This window comes from Macrotis lagotis, chromosome 5, assembly GCF_037893015.1.
Source record: "Macrotis lagotis isolate mMagLag1 chromosome 5, bilby.v1.9.chrom.fasta, whole genome shotgun sequence".
In the NCBI taxonomy this organism is placed as follows: domain Eukaryota; kingdom Metazoa; phylum Chordata; class Mammalia; order Peramelemorphia; family Peramelidae; genus Macrotis; species Macrotis lagotis.
The window spans coordinates 65,262,587-65,282,843 of record NC_133662.1 but is presented as its reverse complement, the minus strand read 5'-3'; the positions used below and the strand labels follow the sequence as shown (position 1 = coordinate 65,282,843).

Sequence of the window (20,257 nt, the reverse complement as noted above, 5' to 3'; positions counted from 1 at the left end):
CATGTTATCTTCCCTCTGTTTATAATATCCATATTACCCAGTATTTCGTTTCTGAATACCTCTTCCTTCAGTGTGTTTGCCCTCCTATATCAAGCCCCTTCCCCTTTCTTTCCCCATTCTCTTTTCCCCTTCTTCCTTACCTTCCTTCTGTTAGTTCGCCTATTTCACCCCCTTCCTGTTCCCCCCCCTCCCCTTTTCCCCTTCTAATGCTTGAAAGGTAAGATAAGTTTCTTACCTTAACTGAATGTGTGTAAGTTACCTTTATTTTTTTTTATTTTTTTATTTTTTGGTTTTTTTTTTAGGTGGCTTGCCCAAGGCCACACAGCTAGGTAATTTTCAAGTGTCTGAGACTGGATTTGAAGCCAGGTACTCCTGACTCCAGGCCCAGTGCTTTATCCCCTATGCCACCTAGCCTCCCTGTAAGTTAACTTTAAGCGAAGTTTGATGAAGTGAATATTCAGGTGGTTCTAACCTCCTTTCTTCCCCTCTATTGCAATAGGTCTTTTATGCTTCTTAATGCAATGTGATTTATCCCATTCAATCTCCTACATCTTCCTGTCTCCCTTACTGTCCCCCTTTTAAAGGAGGTATAATTTTTAAATTATTCTGAGTCCAAGAAATGTCATGATTGTTTTCACTCCTGGCTAAATTTATTCTCTCTAAGAGATTTAAAATTCTCAAGAGTTATTAGAATCTTTCTCCCAGGTAGGTATATAGCCAGTGTCACCTTATTGGATAGAAGATTTTTTCTTTATTCCCCCACCCCTTTTGACCTTTTCATGTGTTTCTTGAGCTTCCTGTTTGATATCTAAATCTATTTAGCTCCTGTCTTTTCATCAGGAAATGTTGGAAATCTCCCATTTCATTAAATGTCAATTTTTTCCCTGGAAGAGAAGGCTCAACTTTGATGGATAGTAAATTTAGTAAATTTTTTGGCTGCATTCCAAGCTGCCTTGCTTTTCAGAATATCTCATTCCAAGCCCTTCAATCCCTTAATGTTGATGCAGTCCGATCCTGCATAATCCTTATTGTGGCTCCTTAGTATTTAATGTGTTTCTTTCTGGATGCTTGCAGGATTTTTTCTTTTATCTGATTGTTCTGGAATTTAGCCACAACATTTCTTGGTGTTTTCATTTTAGTATCTCTTTCCAAGGGGAATCTATGTATGCTTTCCATAAGTATTTTTCCCTCTGGTTCCATGCTATCAGAATAGTTTTCCATCAGTAAATCCTGTATTATTAAGTCCAGGCTTTTTTTCTCTCTTTAGTGTTTTCAGGAAGTCCTATAATTTTCAGGTTGTCTATTCTTGATGGGTTCTCAAGGTCAGTGGTTTTGCTGATCAGGCATTTCACATTTTCTTCTATTTTTTTCTTTTGTTTAACTGAATCTTGTTGACTCATGAAGCCATTAATTTCCACAGATTCCATTTTTTTGAGAAGAGTTTTCTTCATTTACCTTTAGCAACATTTCCAATTGATTAATTCTACTTTTTAAGTTTTCCATTTTCCCAATTAAGGATTTGAGAGAATTATTTTCATTTTGCATTTGCCTGTTTGAGAATCTCTAAGAATTATTCTCATTTTGTATTTGTCCAATTACATCCAAGGATTTGTTTTCTTGTTGTGAGGTGTTATTTTTCTCTTGCAGTGTGTTAATTTTCACTCAACTTCTTTTCTCAACTTTTCCAATTGATTTTTAAACTTCATTATTTCTTCCAGGAAATTTTTCTGGGCTGGAGACCAATTCATATTCTAATCAGAAGTGCTATATCTCTCTGGGTTAGAATCTATTTCTTCTAAGTATTTCTCCTTGGGTCCACCTTTTTGCTGGTTTTTCTTCATTTTTCTAGGATATTGTGTTGAGCGAGGGGGCTGTCTCTCAGAGGTTTGCTTTTGAAAACCTACAGTCTTCGTTCCCTTGGCTTAGTACTTCCAAGGGTCAATCAGTAGGGAGTGCTGCTTGCTTCCTCTGGAATGATTACAGCCATCTCCCAATGCTGGAGGGCATGAGGAGGGGGTGAGGAGGGAGTGAAGGGGGCAGCAGGGTTTGAGTTGACCTTGAACAATGGGCTGGAAGCCAATCTCCCTTTCAGCTGAATTGGCTCTGTAGTCCACACCTGAGTCTGAGTTGGTGGGAGGGCAGGGGTAGGTTACCATTTGTTCCTGGAAGAATACTCCATAAAAAGTATGGAGCACAGGTCCTGCATGGAGCTGGACGATTTCTAGATGTGCAGACCTACCCTCACCCTGACCAAAGACTCTGTGGCTAAAGTTGGTTCCCGGACCTGACTCTTGCCAAAGTCTCTGAGGCTAATGCTGATCTTCTGACTTCCCCCAATGTTGTTCCTGCCCTGGCCCTCTGGTCTCTGGCCCTGGTTCACCTATGTTCCCCTGAGATAGACCTGGTAGGTAGATGTTCTTCTCCTAGCTTCTTTTTCTGGGTTTTTCAATTGAGTTTCTGTCAAGAGGTTTCTTTCATGTTATTTTTGAGAGGACACCAGCAGCACTTAACACAATGCCTGTCTTCTCTCTGAATCTTGGCTGTAATTCCTAGAATATTTTTTCTTTTTTTTTCTTTTTAGTTTTTGCAAGGCAAATGGGGTTAAGAGGCTTGCCCAAGTCCACATGGCTAGATAATAATTGTCTAAGGCCATATTTGAACTCAGGTACTCCTGACTCCAGGAGGGGTGCTCTAATCTACTGCAACACCTAGCTGTCCCTAAAACACTTTTTAAAAAAACAACTGACCTACAAATATATCCAGGAGAGAAACCATAAGAATTATTAGACTAACCAGAAAGTCATGTTGAAAAAGAGTGTGAAGAACAACTTTCAAGAAATTATCAAAGGAAAACTGTCCTAAAGTCCTAGAACCAGAGGGTGAAATAGTCATTGAAATAATTCCACTGATCATCTCCTAAAAGGGATTACAAAATAAAAATGCAAAGGAATATCGTAACCAAATTGCAAAATTATCATGTCAGGAAGAAAATACTGCAGGAAGCCAAGCAAGCTGAAACAATTCAAATGCCAAGGAGGCACAGTCAGTAGAACATAAAACTTGACTTTTTCACCATTAAAAGATCATATGGTCTGAAATATGATACTCTAGAGGAAAAGTGAAGCTTAGATTGTAACCAAGAGTGAACTATAGTACAAAATTGAGCATATATTTTCAGAGAAAAGAATGGGTATTCAATACAATAGAATACTTTCAAACTTTCCTGATGAAAAGACCAGATCTGGGGCAGCTAGATGGCACTGTGGGTAAAGCACCAAACCTGGAGTCCAGAAGGCTTGAGTTCAAATCCAATTTCAGACACATATGTGACCCTGGGCAAGTCACTTAACCCCATTGCTTTGCAAAAATCAAAAGAAGAAGAAAAGAAAGGAAGAAAAGTCCAAATCTGATCAGAAAATTCAATCTTCGGGCCGGCAATGTAGGTGAACAACATGTCGGACCCCCGGCTCCCCAACAAGGTGCTCAGGTACAAGCCACCTGCGACCGAGAACAACCCGGCCCTGGAGGATCCGACACCGGACTACATGAACCTGCTGGGAATGATTTTCAGCATGTGCGGCCTCATGCTCAAGCTGAAGTGGTGTGCCTGGATCGCCGTCTATTGTTCCTTCATCAGCTTTGCCAACTCTCGAAGCTCTGAGGATACCCAGGAGATGATGAGCAGCTTCATGCTCTCCATTTCTGCCGTGGTGATATCCTACCTTCAGAACCCCCAGCCTATGACACCCCAGTGGTAGACTCCAGTCTACAGGCTCCTCAGCCCGCACCGCGGGACCCTGGCTAGGGCTTTTCTTGTGGGTTCTCGGGACAGAGCTGGACACGGGTCCATCCCTCCCTCCGCCGTTCACCGCCCCCCGGCCTCAGGGCCTCAGAATGCGAGGCCACCCCGACCTCCGCTGAAGGACCGCCTGTTCCTGGGCCCAGCCTGGCCGGTGCCCCCAGCCTCGCCAGGCCGGGCTCCCCGGGCCGGGCTCCTTCCCGGGCGGGGCGGGGGCTCAGCCGCTTGTAACTACTCGCATGACCAATTACAGACAGATGTGTACGAAAAAAAAAAAGAAAAAGAAAATTCAATCTTCAAACACAAGACTCAAAAGACGCATTTAAAAAATAAACAGGAAATGAGAAAATATATATTACATATGACTAATGTTTACATACCAACAGAGGAATTTGATACTTTGAACTCTTTAGAATCTTAACTCTATTAGAAGGTATTTACTTAGATAAAAGGAGTGAGAATAAACTGACTTTGCTGTGATGATAGAAATATTAAATAAGGTATGAAAAAAAGAATTGCACTGGGAAAAGAATGAACTCAGTGGATGATGTTACATTATATGAATAGATACAAAGGACCTATTACAGCAAATGAAAAGCAAGAAGGGGGTAAGAATTTCATGAGTCATTCATATAGATTAGGATCAAAGTGGGAAAAACATATGCATTCATTTGAGTTTAGAAGTTTATCAGGGGATTTGGAGGGAAAGGGGGAAAAAAGTGACCGAGGGTCTGATAGAAAGGAGGGCAGAAGTCAGAGGGTAAAGAAAAAAAAAAGGGGCCTGATTGAAGGGAGGGAAGATCAAGGTAGTCTGTGATGAGGGAGAGATAGAGAGAAAAGAGTAAAAAAGTACAAATGGAGAGAAGATAGGATGGATGGTTATGCAGATTTCGAGACTGTAACTTAGTATGTGAATGAGATGAACTGTCCCATAAAGTGGGAATGGATAGAAAACTGGATTAAAATCAAAATCCTACAACATGTTGTTTAAAAGAGACATATTGGAAGCAAAGAGATGTACATTGAGTAAAGGTGAAAGGTTAGAGTAGACTATATAGTACTTCAGTTGAAGTAATAAATGCAGGGGTAGCAGTCGTGATCTCAGTCAAACCAAAAGCAAAAATAGATCTCATTAAAAGGAATAAGGAATGAGACTAACTACTAGCAAAATGTATTATAGACAATGAAGAAATATCAATACAAAACATATAAACAACAATAGTTATAACATCCAAATTCTTGGAGAAGCTAAATGAATTTCAGAAAGACAGATAAAAATGTACTGATGGAGATCTCAACCTTCCTCTCTCAGAACTAGATAAATCTCATCACAAAATAAAAAAGAAAGAAGTTAGAGAAGTGAATAGAATTTTATGAACAGTTAGATATTATATATCTCTGTAGAAAATTGGATAAAGATAAAAAGGGATATACATTTATCAAATCAGAAATATTGAATGCATTCTTTTCAGATCAAGATGCGACATGTAAGAAAGGGTCAAGAAAAGATAGCCTAAAATTAATTGCAAGCTAAATAGTCTAATTTTGAAGAATAAATGGATCAAACAACAAATCATAGAAATAATCATTAATTTCATCCAAGACATTGAGAATAATGAGGAAACATACCAAAACTTGTGAGATACAGACAAAGTAAGCATTAGGGGTAATTTTAAATCTCTTAATACTTAAATGAATAAAATGGTGAAAGAGACCAATTAATAGAGTGTGTAAATACAAAAGCTAGAAAAAAGAACATATTAAAAATTTACAATTATATACCAAATTAGAAATTCTGAAAATTAATGAAAAAAATGCAAAAGAAGGCGACCTATCTAAAGATCTAAAATTATATTATAAAGCATCAGTCCTCAAAATATTTTGGTATTGGATAAGAGATAGAGTGATGAATCAATGGAATAGACTAGGCACAAAAGAAACAGTTGTAAATGATTATAATCTCTATGATAAACCAAAAGACTATAGTTTCTAAGATAAGAACTCACATTGATATAAACTGCTTGGAAAACTTGAAGATTGTATGATAGAAACTAGATAGACCATACCAAGATAAGTTCAAAAATGGATACAGGATTTAGGTTTACACAATATAAACTAGTTAGGAGAACAAGGAATAGTTTCTTTGTCAGATTTAAGGAAAGGGGAGCAATTGATGACCAAACAAGACAGAGGAATTATAGAATGCAAAATGGATTATTTTAATTACATTAAACTGATTTTTTTTTGCAAAAATAGGAACAATGCAACCAAAAATAGAAGAAACATAGTAAATTTCGAAAACAATTTTTGCAGCTAGAGTTTCTGATAGAGAAATACTTTCTAAAAGATACAGAGAATTGAGTCAAATTTATAAGAATGCAAGTCATTCCCCAATTGAGGGTGATCAAAGGATATGAACAGACAATTCTCAAATGAATAAATTATAGCTATCTATATTCATATGAAAAATGCTCTTAATCATTATTGAATAGAGAAATACAAATTAAAATTTTTGAGGCACCCACTCAGTTATATCAATATGGCCAATTATGATAAAAAGTGGGAAAACTGGGAAATTAATACATTGGTGGAGTTGTGAACTGATCCAATCTTTCTGGAGATCAATTTGTTACTATTACCAAAGCTATTTATACCCTTTGATCGAGCAATAAATACCACTAGGTCTATATTACAAAGATCACAAAAAGAATAAAAATACCACATGTTCAAAAATATTTACGTCTTCCTTTTTAATGGTGACAAAGAACTGGAAATTGAGGGAATGTCCATCAATTGGTAAATGTCTGAACAAATTGTGGCTTATGACTGTGATGGAGTACTATTTTTCTGAAAAGAAAACATGAGAGAGCAGACTTCAGAAATAAGTTGAAAGACTTGCACCAACTGATTCAGAGTTAAGTGAGCAGAACCAGATGAATATTGTACAAATTTACAGCAATACTGTATGATGTTAACTATGTTGCACTTGCTCATCTCAGCAGTATAATTATAAAAGACAATTCTAATAGACTTGTGATGGAAAATATCATCCAGTTCCAGAGAAGAAACTATGGAGTTTGAGAGTAGGCCAAAGTTTACTATTTTCAATTTTCTAAACTTATTTTATATATTTTGATTTTTTTTCCTCTCATATTTTGCTTTGTTCCTTTTTTGTTTTGATTCTTCTTTCACAACATGATTAATATGAACATATGTTTAGTATAATTTTATACATATAAGCTGTATTTGATTGTTTTCTATGAGGGAATATTGAAGGAAAGGGAGGGAGAAAATTTGAAACTCAAAAGCTTGCAAAAAAGAATTGTTGAGAGCAACTAGATGGCATAGTAACAGAGCACTGATACTGTAGTCAGGAGGACCTGAGTTCAAATTTGAACTCAGACACTTAATAATTACCTAGCTGTGTGACCATGGGGAAAATCAAATTAAACCTACTGCCTTGCAAAATCCAAAGAAATAAAATAATTGCTGAAAACTATCTTTACATGTAATTGGAAAAAGAAATATATTTTTTTAAGTCATAAGGGGGGAAGATAGGTAGCACAGTGGATAGAGCACTGGTCCTGGAGTCAGGAAGTCCTAAGATCAAATCTCGCCTAGCTATATAATTTTGGATAATCCTCTTAACCCTATTGCTTGCAAAAACAAAAAAAAATCATAAGAAAAAATATTAGCAAATAGATTAAAGTGAGTTATCACTAGCTTAACATGATGATCAGATAGTATTTATATCAGAAATTCAATGCTAGCTCAATATTAGGAAAACAATTAGTAAAATTTTCCTTATCAATAATGAAACTAACAGAAATCATATGATTATTTCAATACATGTTGAAAAAACTTTTGACACAATACAGCGCCCATCTTACTAAAAATATGATAGAATAAAGGCATAAATGGAATTTTCCTTAAAATGATAAGCAGTATCTATATAAAATTGTTATTAAGCATTTGATGAAATAGGCATAAGCTAGAAGCATTCCCAATAAGATAAGGGGTGAAATAAGTATATCCATTATAACCACCATTAGTACATATTGCATTTGAAATATAAACTTTGACAATAAGAGAAGAAAAAGAAATTGAAGGAATTAGAATATGCAATCAATGAGAAAACAAAACTCACTTTTTGCAGATAATATATTAGACTTAGAGAATCATAAAAAAAATTCAACTTAAAACTAGTAGAAATAAGTCATCTTCCTTTGGGAAGTTAGCCCTCTCTTGGAGAGTGTTATCCCTTAGATACTATGCTACTTTACCTCTTTATTTGCTACTTATTCTAGTAAGGGCTGCTTCTCTAATCCCCTGAATAGATCAGTGGCATCCAACTATCCCAACTGTCCTGTACTCTTTATTTCCTTTAGTTTCTGCTAACCATATAAATACCTAAATAAACATTTGTCCCTAAATTCTTCTCCATCAGAATAGATATTTTATGTGAATTCTTTTATGTTTACTCAAATGCCAGAAAGCTTTAGCAGGAAACATTTACTGGAAACATTTTTGACTGTGAGGCAACATTTTTAACACATGAGCCAATCTAAAAGGTGTTCTTTGGGAAGCTCTTAAAAGGACCTTACATTCTTTTTGTCTGGGCTGCTGTGCTGCAAGATCTAAAATCTAGACCAGCACTCTCTTGTGTTTCTGCATCTCTGTGTCTTGACTAACTGGTTCTGGGGCTCATTCTCTCTGTTGGTTTGATTAGCCAGTTCAGCTGTCTATAGTCTCTCTGTTGTCATGATTTCCTCTCTGTGTTCTGATCTCTGTCCTAAAGAGCCACAGTTCTTCCATTCCATTTCTGTGGATTTAGTGGCTCCATCCACTCCATTCTCTCAGCTCAGAGGAACTTCTGCTAGTCTGGCTCTCTAACTCTCCTTCCTCTCTCTCTCCCCTCCACTCCCCAAGACTGTACATGCCAAAGGGACAGGACTATTTTGAATTTATTTAATTGAGAAAAATTTCATTAATTAGGTAGACAGAAATTTTTTAATTTTGTTATAGTTTTCCCAGGGTGGTTAGAAACATAATTTATATGTTTCTATAGTATCCTAGGCCACTCCATGTATCCTAGAAGTATTTATAGGTCCTAGAAATGTGGGAATGAGAAAAATGGAGCTCTTTCCAGAGTAAAATCTCCCTGGTTTTGGAATAAATGGAGATTCTGTAAAAAATGTGTTTAAAAGTAGAGTGCAGAGTTCTTCCTTTCTCATATGAAATGTTACAATTTTAAGACTGTAAAAATGTATAAGCATTTCCAAGTATGTTGTATTTTAAAAATCTATGGCAAAATGTGAATTAGAAAAGTTAGAATAATAGAGTCAGCTTGTTATCTGAAAAGTCTCCATTTGGAGACAAGAATTTTACTCTTATAAAGAGTCAAAATGGAAATCAGACCTTAGATTTCTAAGGAAATCAAAATGAAGGTCTCCATTTGTTCAAATTTCCTCTTGCTTTACTATCACTCAAATAACTCTTGTAAAAAATACTATATGATTGAACTGTAAATTAAACTTCTGAAGTATTTGGAAAACAGATTTTAACTAAATTTATTTTGATCTCATTTTGGGTGAAATTTTTCACTATTGTTATAAAACTTGTTAATTGAGGGTTTTTTTATCCCGACTTCTTTATTTTTAATGCTTTTTGAATTTTACAACTTTTCCACCAATCTCGCTTCCTTCTCCACCCCCCCCCCACACGGAAGGCAGTCTGATAGTCTTTGTATACTGATCAAAATTGAATGCACTGAGAGAGAAATCATATTCTTAAGGAAAAAATAAAATATAAGAGAAAGAAAACATTATATAACATGATACCTTTTTAAAAATTAAAGACAAAACTTTGGTCTTTGTTTAAAATCCACAAATTTTTCTTTGGATACAGATGGTATTCTCCATCACAGATACCCTAACAACGTCCCTGATTGTTGCAGTGATGAAACAAGCGAGTCCATTAAGGTTGATGATCACTCCCATGTTGCTGTTAGGGTGTATAATGTTCTTCTGGTTCTGCTCATCTCACTCAGCATCAGTTCATCCAGATTCTTCCATGGTTTTCTGAATTACTATCCCTCCTGGTTTCTAATAGAACATTAGTTTTCCATAACCTATATACATATATATGTATGTATATATGTTCCATAACATATACATGTATATGTATATACATATGTATACACACACACACACAAAAACACACCAAAATTTGTTCAGCCATTTCTCCATTTGACTGAAGTTCATTCAATTCCAATTCTTTGCCACCACAAACAGGACTGCATGAATATTTTTGTACAAGTGATGTTTTAATGCTTTTTCATGGTCTCTTCAGGTTATAGACCCAGTAGTGCTATTGCTGGATCAAAGGATATGCACATTTTTATTGCCCTGGAGGCGTACTTCCAAATTGCTCTCCAGAAAGTTTGGATGAGGACACAGCTCCATCAGCAATGTATTAATATTCCATATTTTCCACATCCCTTCCAACAATGATAATTTTCCTTTCTGGTCATATTGGCCAGTCTGAGGTATGATGTGGTACCTCAGAGATGCTTTAATTTGCATTTATGCAATCAGTAATGATTTAGAGTATTTTTCATAGGCCTAAGTATCTCTTTGATTTCCTCATATCTAAATTGCCTCTGCATATCCTTTAACCATTTGTTAATCGGAGAATGATGTGTTTTTTTAAAAAATAAATTTGACACAGTTCTCTGTACATTTTAGAAATGAATCCTTTGTCAGAAATACAAGTTTTAAAAATTGTTTCCCAATTTACTACATTTCTTCTGATCTTGGTTACAGTGCTTTTATTTGTGCAAAAGCTTCTTAATTTAATGTAATCAGAATTATCTAGTTTTTTTAATGATGTTCTTCATCTCTTTTTTTGGTCATAAACTGCTTCTCTTTCCATAAATGTGACAGGTAACCTATTCCTTGATTTCCTAGCGTGCTTATAATATTATATTTTGTGTAAATGTTGTACCCATTTTGATCTTATATTGCTATAGGGTGTGATGTGTTGGCCTAATCTAAGTTTCTGCCATACTAGTCTCCAATTTTCCCAACAGTTTTTATTGGAGAAATTTTTTATCCTAGAAGCTGGACTGTTTCGTTTTTATTAAATAGCCGATTACTTTAATCATTTCCTGCTTTCTCTTTTGCACCTAATTTTGATACTGATCCAACACTCTATTTCCTAGCGAATACAGATGGCTTTGATGGCCGATTCTTCATGAAATAATTATATATCTGGTAGGTCTAAGCCACCTGCTATTCATTTTTTTCATTACATCCCTTTTGATTTCTCCATATGAATTAACTTACAATTTTTTCTAATACATTTAAGTAATTTTTTGGAATTTTGAATGGTAGCACACTAAATAAGTAGTTTAATTAAGATAGAAATGTTATTTTATTATATTAACTTGGCCTATCTATGAGCAGTTGATATTTGTCCAATTATTTAAATCTGATTTGATTTGTGTAAGAAGTGTTTTGTAGTTGTTTTCATAGAGTTTCTGAGTCTGCCTTGTCAGGTAGATTCCCAGGTATTTTATATTGTCTGAAGTTACTTTGAATGGGATTTCTCTTTCTAGCACTTTCTGCTATATCTTCCTAGTCATTTATAGAAATGTTGAGGATTTATGAGTGTTTATTTTATATCCTGTGACTTTGTTAAAGTTGCTAATTATTTCTAATAGCTTTTAAGATGATTTTTTTGAATTCTCTAGGAATACGATCACATCATCTACAAAGAATCAGAGTTTTGTTTGTTCCTTCACAAAGCTCATTCCTTCAATTTCTTTTCTTCCCTTGTTACTGAAGCTAACATTTCTAACACAATATTGAATAGCAGTGATGATAATGGGCATCCTTGTTTCACCCCTGATCTTCTTGGGAATGCCTCTAGTTTATCCCCATTGCATATAATATTGCTGATGATTTCAGATAAATACTATTTATCATTCTAAGGAACAATCCATTTAATCCTATTCTCTCTCTAGTGTCTTTAGTAGGAATGGGAGCTGTATTTTTGTCAAAGGCTTTTTCAGCATCTATTGATATAATCATATGATTTCTGATGGGTTTGTTATTGATATAGTTAATTAAACTAAAAGTTTTCCTAATATTGAAACAACTCTGCATTCCTGGGATAAATCCTGCTTGGTCATAGTGTACCCTAGTGATAACTTGCTGAAAATCACTTTGCTAAGATTTTACTTAAGATATTTCATCGATATTCATTAGGGAGATAGATCTATAATTTTTTTTTCTCTGATTCAACTTTTCCTGCTTTAGGTATGTACACCATATTGGTCACAGAAAGAGTTAAGCAGAGTTCCATCCTCACTTATTTTACCAGAGAGTTTATATAGAATTAGAATCAATTTTCCCCTAAATGTTGAATAGAATTATCTTGGGACTCTATCTGGGCCTAGAGATATTTTCTTAGGGAGTTCAATAATGGCTTTTTGAAATTCTTTTTCTGAGATAAAGTTATTTAGGCATTTAATTTCTTCTTTATTTAAACTGGGCAACTTATATTTTTATAAATATTCATTAATTTCACTTAGACTATAAAACTTATTGGCATACAGTTGGGCAAAATAATTCTTAATTGTTACTTTAATTTCCTCTTCATTGTTGGTGAGTTCACCTTTTTCACTTATACTAGCCATTTGGTTTTTCAACTTTTTTTAATTACATAAACTGGAGGTTTATTGATTTTATCATGTTTTTCATAACATGAACTCTTGCTTTTATTAGTTGAATAGTTTTCTTGCTTTCAATTTGATTAATTGCTCCTTGAATTCTTAGAATTTTTAATTTGCTATTTAATTGGGGTTTTTTAATGTGTTTTTTCTCTAATTGTTTTAATTGCATGTTTAGTACATTGATTTTCTCTTCTTTCCATTTATTCATGTAAGCATTTAAAGATATAATATACTCCCTGACAACCACCTTGGTTGTATTCCATAAATTTTGATATATTGTCTCATTATTGTCATTATCTAGGATGAAATGATCAGTTGTTTCTATATTTTGTTGCTTGATCCACTCATTCTTTAAAATGAGGTTTTTTAGTTTCCAATTAGTTTTAAACCTAGCTCTCCCTGGCCCATTATTGAATGTGATTGTTATAGCATTATGATCTGAGAAGGATGTATTCACTATTTCTGCCTTTATGCATTTCATTATCAAGTTTTTATTCCCTAGTATATGGTCATTTTTTTGCGTGTCATGTACTATAGAAAAAAGGCATATTCCATTTTATTTCCAATCACCTTTCTCTTAAGATCTATCATATCTAGGTTTTCTAACATTCTATTTACCTCCTTAACTTCTTTCTTGTTTATATTATGGTTAGATTTATCTAAATCTGAGAGTGGGAAGTTGAGGTCTCCCACCACTAGAGTTTAGCTGTCTATGTCTTCCTGTAACTCATTCCACATCTCCTCTAAAAATTTGGATGCCATACCACTTGGTGCATACATATTTAGTATTGAAATTGTTTCATTGTCTATGGTAATTTTTTTGGAGGATATAATTTCTTTCCTTATATCTTTTAATGAGATCTCTTTTTGCAGCTGCTTTGTCTGAGATGAGGATTGCAAACCCTGCTTTTTTCACTTCATCTGAGGTCAAATATATTTTACTCCAACCTTTTACCTTTACTCTATATCTCTATGCTTCAAAAGAGTTTCTTTTAAGCAGCATATTGTAGGATTCTGAATTTTAATCTAGTCTACTATTCACTTACATGTTGTGGGAGAGTTCAACCCATTCATATTCAAAGTTATAATTACTAACTCTTTATTGCCCCCAAGCTATCTTCCTTCTTTTTGTATTTTTCTCCTTTTTTCACTTTATCCATATTCTCCAGTATTTTGTTTCTGAATATCACCACCTTCAGTGTATTATGTCCCCTTATCTTCAAACCCCTCCCCTTTCTTTCCCTTTTCCACTTCTTCCTTCCCTTCTTCCTATTATTTTCTCTTTTCCTCAAACCTCCCCCTTTCCCCTTTTAATCCTTGAAAGGTGAGATAAGTTTCTTAACTCAACTGAGTATGTATATGTTAACTTTAAGCCAAGTCTGATGAGAGTAAGATTCAGGCAGTTCTCAACTCTACCTTTCTACCCTTCTATTGCAATAAGTCCCTTATATCTCTTTATGTAATGTCTTTATACCCCATTGAGTCTCCTCCACCCCACCCCACCCCATCTCTTTACTGTTCCCCTTTTTAAGGAGACATTGCTTTTAATTCATTCTATCAGAGTCACAGTTAAGTCATGAGTGTCTATTATTTCTGGCTAAGTGTATTCTCTCTAATAGGTTTACAATTCTTGAGAGTTATGAGAATCTTTCTCCAAGGAGCTTATATAGTCAGTTTCATCTTATTGGATAGCTGTTTTTTTTATACTCTTTTTTTTTTTTGCTTTTTCATGTGTCTCTTGACTCTCCAGTTTGAAGCACAAATGTTCTTTTTAGCTCTGGTCTTTTCCTCAGGAAAAGTTGTAAGTCTCCTATTTCATTAAATGTTCAACTTTTACCCTGTAAGAGTAGGCTCAGTTTTGACAGATAGTGAATTTTGGCTGCATTCCAAGCTCCCTTGCTCTTTGGAATATCACATTCTAGGAACTTAAATCCCTTAATTTTGATGCAGGCAGGTCCTATGGTTTCCTTTCTGTGGCTCCTTGATATCTAAATTGTTTCTTTCTGGCTGCCTGTAGGATTTTCTCTTTTTTCTTTTTTATCACAATATTCCTTGTTGTTTGCATTTTAGGATCCCTCTCTGGAGGAGATAGATATATTCTTTCAATAATAATTTTGCCCTCAGGTTCCATGATATCAGAGCAATTTTCCATCATTAAATTCTATAATATTGAATCCAGACATTTTTGTCTTCAGTGTTTTCAACAAGTCCAATGATTCTTAACTTGTCTCAACTGGATCTTCTCTTGAGGTCAGTGGTTTTGCCATTGAAGTAATTTATATTTTCTTCCATGTTTTGATTTTTGTGGTTTTGTTGAACAGATTCTTTTTGTCTCATGAAGTCATTAGTTTCCACAAATTCCATTCTTTTTTTAGCAAAGTATTTCCTTCGCTTAACTTTTGTTACTCCTTTTCCAGTTGATCAATTCTATTTTTGAAAGAGTTTTCCATTTGTCCAATTGTGATTTTGAGAGAATTATTTTCGTTTTGCATTTGCCCAAATGAGGTTTTTTTTCTAGTTTTTTTTGTAAGGCAAACGGGCCAAGGCCACACAGCTAGGTAATTATTAAGTGTCTGAGACTGGATTTGAACCCAGATGCTCCTGACTCCAGGGCCGGTGTTTTATCCACTACACCACCTAGCCTCCCCTCCAAATGAGGTTTTTGAAAGAATTATTTTCTTTTTGTACTTGTCAAATTATATTTTCCAAGGATTTGTTTTCTTGTCGTGAGATGTTCATTTTTCTCTTGCAAAGTTTTAATTTTCTCAAGTTTCTTTTCCCAGTTTTTCTAATTGATTTTTAAACTCTTTCCTGATTTCTTCTAGGAAGTCTTTCTGGCTCTGAGAAATCATATTCTGCTCAGAAGTACTATATCTCTCTCTGGGTTAGGATCTTTTCATTCAAGATAGATTTAGTGGAACAGCCTGGCTTTTCTTCATTTTCCTATGATCTTGTCTTGGGGAAGGGGGGTAGCTCGTTTACAGATCTCTAGTTTTGAAAATCCTAAATGTTTTGCTCACTGGGTTTACAACTCCAAGTAGGCTTGCCAGTAGGGTTTCGGGTTGCTTTTTCTGGAGTGTCTGTGACCTTGATTTGATGCCTCTCTCTAAGCCTAGGAGGGTTGGGTGGTGTACAGTTAGAAACTATTATCCTTGAACAATGTGGGTTGCACCCTGGGGCAAGTTAGTTAATGTCTCTATTCAGCTAAGGGAACTCTGCAGCCCATGCCTAAGCCTGATGGAGTGGGTGTTGGAGGGCTGTAAATGTTTTTGTTCTGGGAAGAGGGCTCTGCAGAAAGTATAAAACTCACTCTGTGAGCCAAGCAGATGGATGTCCAGCTGCATTCTACAACTCACTGTGTTGGAATTTGTCCTCCAGGTCTGCTGGAGCTCCCCAGACTGTTGCTCCCACAGCCAAAGCCTCTGTGGCTTAAGTTAGTCCTCTGGCTTCACCCCACCATCCCTGGACTGGCTCTCTACTCTCTATCCCTGGCTCACCTATGATCCCCTGAGACAAACCTTGTTGGGAGATATTCTTCTCCTAGCTTCTTTTACTTGATTTTGTTGATCAAAATTTTGTAAGAAGTTTCATTCATATTATTTCTCAGGAAAAGCCAGGAGACCTGATTTCTCTTTGCCATCTTGTACTGAAGCCCTAATTGAGAGTTTTAAGCCAAGTTATATGACTTGTAATAGGAAAGAAGGGAACAGAGTGCCTTCATTTTAGTGAAGCTTACTTAATGTATATTTTGATTTTTGCTTCTTATAAGGAAAATGCTATGTGAAGGCTATCACTTATGAAAGTATAAGCTTTTAAAATTACTGTCTAATGTTTAAAACCTAAAACTGCCAAATTAGTTAATTATTTTATCCTTTATTGAAATACAATAAATTAGAAAAAAAATTGTATAACTAATTGTGATTTTATAACTAATGTTTCTGTCAAAAGACTCATTTCTTTTGTTTTTAAACAGGAACAATTTAATTATTTGACTTAGACATCAAGAATCTCTAAATAACTTGAAAGAGCAACCAATACTTAGAATTGTAAGAGTAAAGAACATTTTACCAAGAAAAAAAACAAAATTTGAACTGTGAACTATTCAATGTCATTATTGATAAGAATATCAAACAAACACTCACATGCACCCCAGAGAGGCAGATTGAATTGTCCAAACAAGCATCTTTAGATTGCCAGAAAAATAAGAAGACAGTGGGAAACTTTAGAGCATACAAAACAAGGTAACTGCAAAAGGTAGAAGTCCTTAGAAAGCACTGTCGGGGTGATGGAAAGTCTTGTTTCATGTACATACTATCTGAAAAAGTTGGTGATTCCCTTATACCTAAGTTGTGGGAGCCATCAAGCAGTCTAGATTGGTTTCTAGGGTCTGGAGCAAGAGTTAAGCCAAGTCAAGAGTTCTTCTGGATCTGACAGAGATGGAAGTATCTGCCTTCTTATTATTATTTTAACAATTTCTACAGTTGTTTTTTTAAATATACGTTTCTTTTTTGGTTTGTATTAAATAAAAAATTAAAATAGCACATAGAAAAACCAAGAAAACATTTAAGAATGGCCAAAGATAGCCTTGGAATATATAACTCCAACAAGGTGGGGGGGGGGGAGAAAGGTAAAGAGAAAATGATTTGGAGATTATTATATTGCAAGATTAAACAATGATATTAAAAAATTTCAATATCTGCAAGTATTAAGTATTTTCACTTCTTCCCAGTCACTTTTCTTGATAATTTCTGAGCTGCAACATTACCTTCTTCTTTTGAATATGCAGGTACATAATTCCACTCAACATTCATGCCCTGAGTCAGATTATCCAGTTTAATGATTTGCTGTCTATGGACAACATCTTTATTTTTACTTGTTTTCCAGTCATTTCCTTCTCAGTTGTCAATCCACTCATTCATACCCTTGGTGACAAGTTGCCTGTCTGTGCACACTATGATGTTGTCCTTATTTTGGACCTTTGCTTGCTCAACTGCTTTGATTGCTGCTTCTAATGATGCACTTTGGTTTGTCTGTCGTCCAGAACACCTATCACTTATGTTTAGACCATGCTCTGATCTCCAGTGGATACCAATACCTCCTTGTGCCCCTTCTCTTTCATTATTTTTGCAGGTACTCTTGACATACACAATGTTAGAGTCTGACCCTGGATGTGATCGCCCACAATAACTTCCATGGACGCTAGTCTGCCAATCATAGTCACAGCTCCAGGGATTGGGTTTCCAACTCATGTCTAATCTCAAGTGATTCTGACCTTCAGAAAAAATCCAAAAGACTCATTTCTAAAACAGAGAACTGAGTTAAATTTGTAAGAAAAGTCAAAGGATATGGAAAGGCAATTCTCAGATGAAGAAATTAAAAATATCTATAACCATATGAAAAATTACTCAAAATTGTTATTGATTAGGAAAATGAAAATTAAAACAACTCTGAAGTACCACCTCACACCTATCAAATTGACCAGTATAAGTAAAAAAGGTAATAATCAATTTTGGATGAAAAGTGGAAAACTGGGACACTAATGCACTGTTGGTAGGATTGTGAACTGATCCAAACTTTCTAGAGAGCAATTTTAAATTATGTCCAAAGGGCAGTAAAACCGTGTATACTTTTTGATCAAATATTTATGCCTGCTCTTTTCATGCAGACAAAGAATAGGAAATTAAAGGTATGCCCATCAATCAGGGATTGACTTAACAAATTTTGATATATAATATGAAGGAACAATATTATTCTATGAGAAATTATGAGGGACAGAACTTCAGAAAAACTTGGAAAGACTTAAATGAGCTGATGCTGAATGAAATGAAATGAACCAGAACATTATGAACACTAACATTATTTAGTCATGGTTCACTATGACTATGACTATGACATATGTTTATACATATGGATGAATGTTGAAAAACTTTTGTAACATGTGATTAGAGCATTTGAAGGGGGTACTTCTCTTGTTACTAATCTTCCCTGTCATTTTATTATTTGATGATCATCATATTATTGACTGGTATTAAAAGTGAACTATTTTGTAGATGAATCAAAGATTATAGAATCACAAATTAAAGTTGAAAGGGTTTTCAAAGGCCATCTATAGAGTACTATCGTCTCACTTCATGAATGATGAAGCAGGTTTCCAGTGAAGTTGCTAAACTGTAAAGTCTAACCTTTTTTCAAATCCCTCATCTGAGAATTATTATCTGAGTGACCTTGTCAGCATAACTAGCAGAATATTTTAGACCTTCTTATTTGTAAAATAGGAATGTTATTGTATATAACATGTAAAAAAATTAAATGAGTAAAATACATGAAACATAAAAACAAGAGAATTATTGATGATAAAAAAAGGAATTAGTGGAAAAAAGATATAACATATTTTTTAATGCAGAAGTTTAAATAATAATACATTACTATAACAGAATCCAAAAGAGCCTAAAATTTTCCTTGGTCAGTAAACCTAGTAATAACTTACCAAAAGTAAAGAGATGACAACCAGAGCCAATACTGACTTGAAATATGCATTTCCATATTTTTCTAGGTTTTACTTTTTTATTTATGAAATAAACAAAACATTCCTATATTGCTTGAAGTTTAAAAAAGATGAATTCATGTGAAACTACAAATCTAATATATACAACTTACAAATTTTTAATTACTTAAAAATTAACTTGTAACTTTCTTTTCTATCTTTTTCCTTTTCTCATGTCATCCTAGAGATGGTTGCCATTAGACACAAGTATGTATGTATGTATGGGGGTGACCAGGTGGTTCAGTGGATAGAGCACTGGCCCTGGAGTCAGGAGTACCTGAGTTCAAATCCATCCTCAGACACTTAATAATTACCTAGCTGTGTGGTCTTGGGCAAGCCACTTAACCCCATTTCCTTGCCAAAAAACTCTAACCCCCCCAACAAAACCATGTATGTATGTATGTATATTTTACCTATATATGCTTCTATTTCACACTATTTCTATTTCACACTATTTCAGATGCAGAGGGCATTTTCCTTTATTGGTCCTTTGTAGTCAATTAGGGTATTTAGTATAGTCCAAATTATTTAGTAAAGATTATATATTACTTACAAAATCTTACAGAGATGCATCTATACTGTTAATATTCTTTCATAAAGAAGCAACAGTGACAGATTAAACAAACTGAAAATAACAGATTGATGAAAGATATAGAAAAAATAGGGAAGTATGTTGTGAGGGACCTTAGAGACTACCCAGTCCAATCACTTATTTTAGAGATGAGAAAAAGGTGGCACAAAGCAAAAGGAGGCATTATTTGTCTAAGGTCACACAGCTGGTGTCTGACAAAGGATTTGTAGAACAGCACGTCACGTCTAATACTCTTCCTCTGAATACAAACTGACTTTTAACAGAATTTAAAGATAAAAATGAAAGGACAACAAAAGACATAAGATAGATGGAAAAGAGAGTCAAGGATTTGTAAAACGAACATTTTTCACCATCAAGACCAGTTGAGTTCCCATAAGAACTGGAAAGGAAGGAATAATACTAAAGTAAATACAAAGTGTGAAAAGCCCTGGTATTAGATGAAGTGTAGACAATAGTCATAAGTGTTAGAGGAGATAAAATTTTAAGTGACTATATCATAAGGTAGCAGAAGGAGGAGAAAATATCAGTGATATAAAAAATCTCAAACCCTATTCCTAAAATGTAAAAGAAATAATGATTGACTTC

The 20,257-nt window shown here is 34.7% G+C and overlaps 1 pseudogene; it reads left to right on the top strand.

Moving 5' to 3' along the window:
* Nucleotides 1-3,433: 3,433 nt before the first annotated feature.
* Nucleotides 3,434-3,786, top strand: LOC141489728 (PAT complex subunit Asterix pseudogene; annotated as a pseudogene).
* Nucleotides 3,787-20,257: the final 16,471 nt, after the last annotated feature.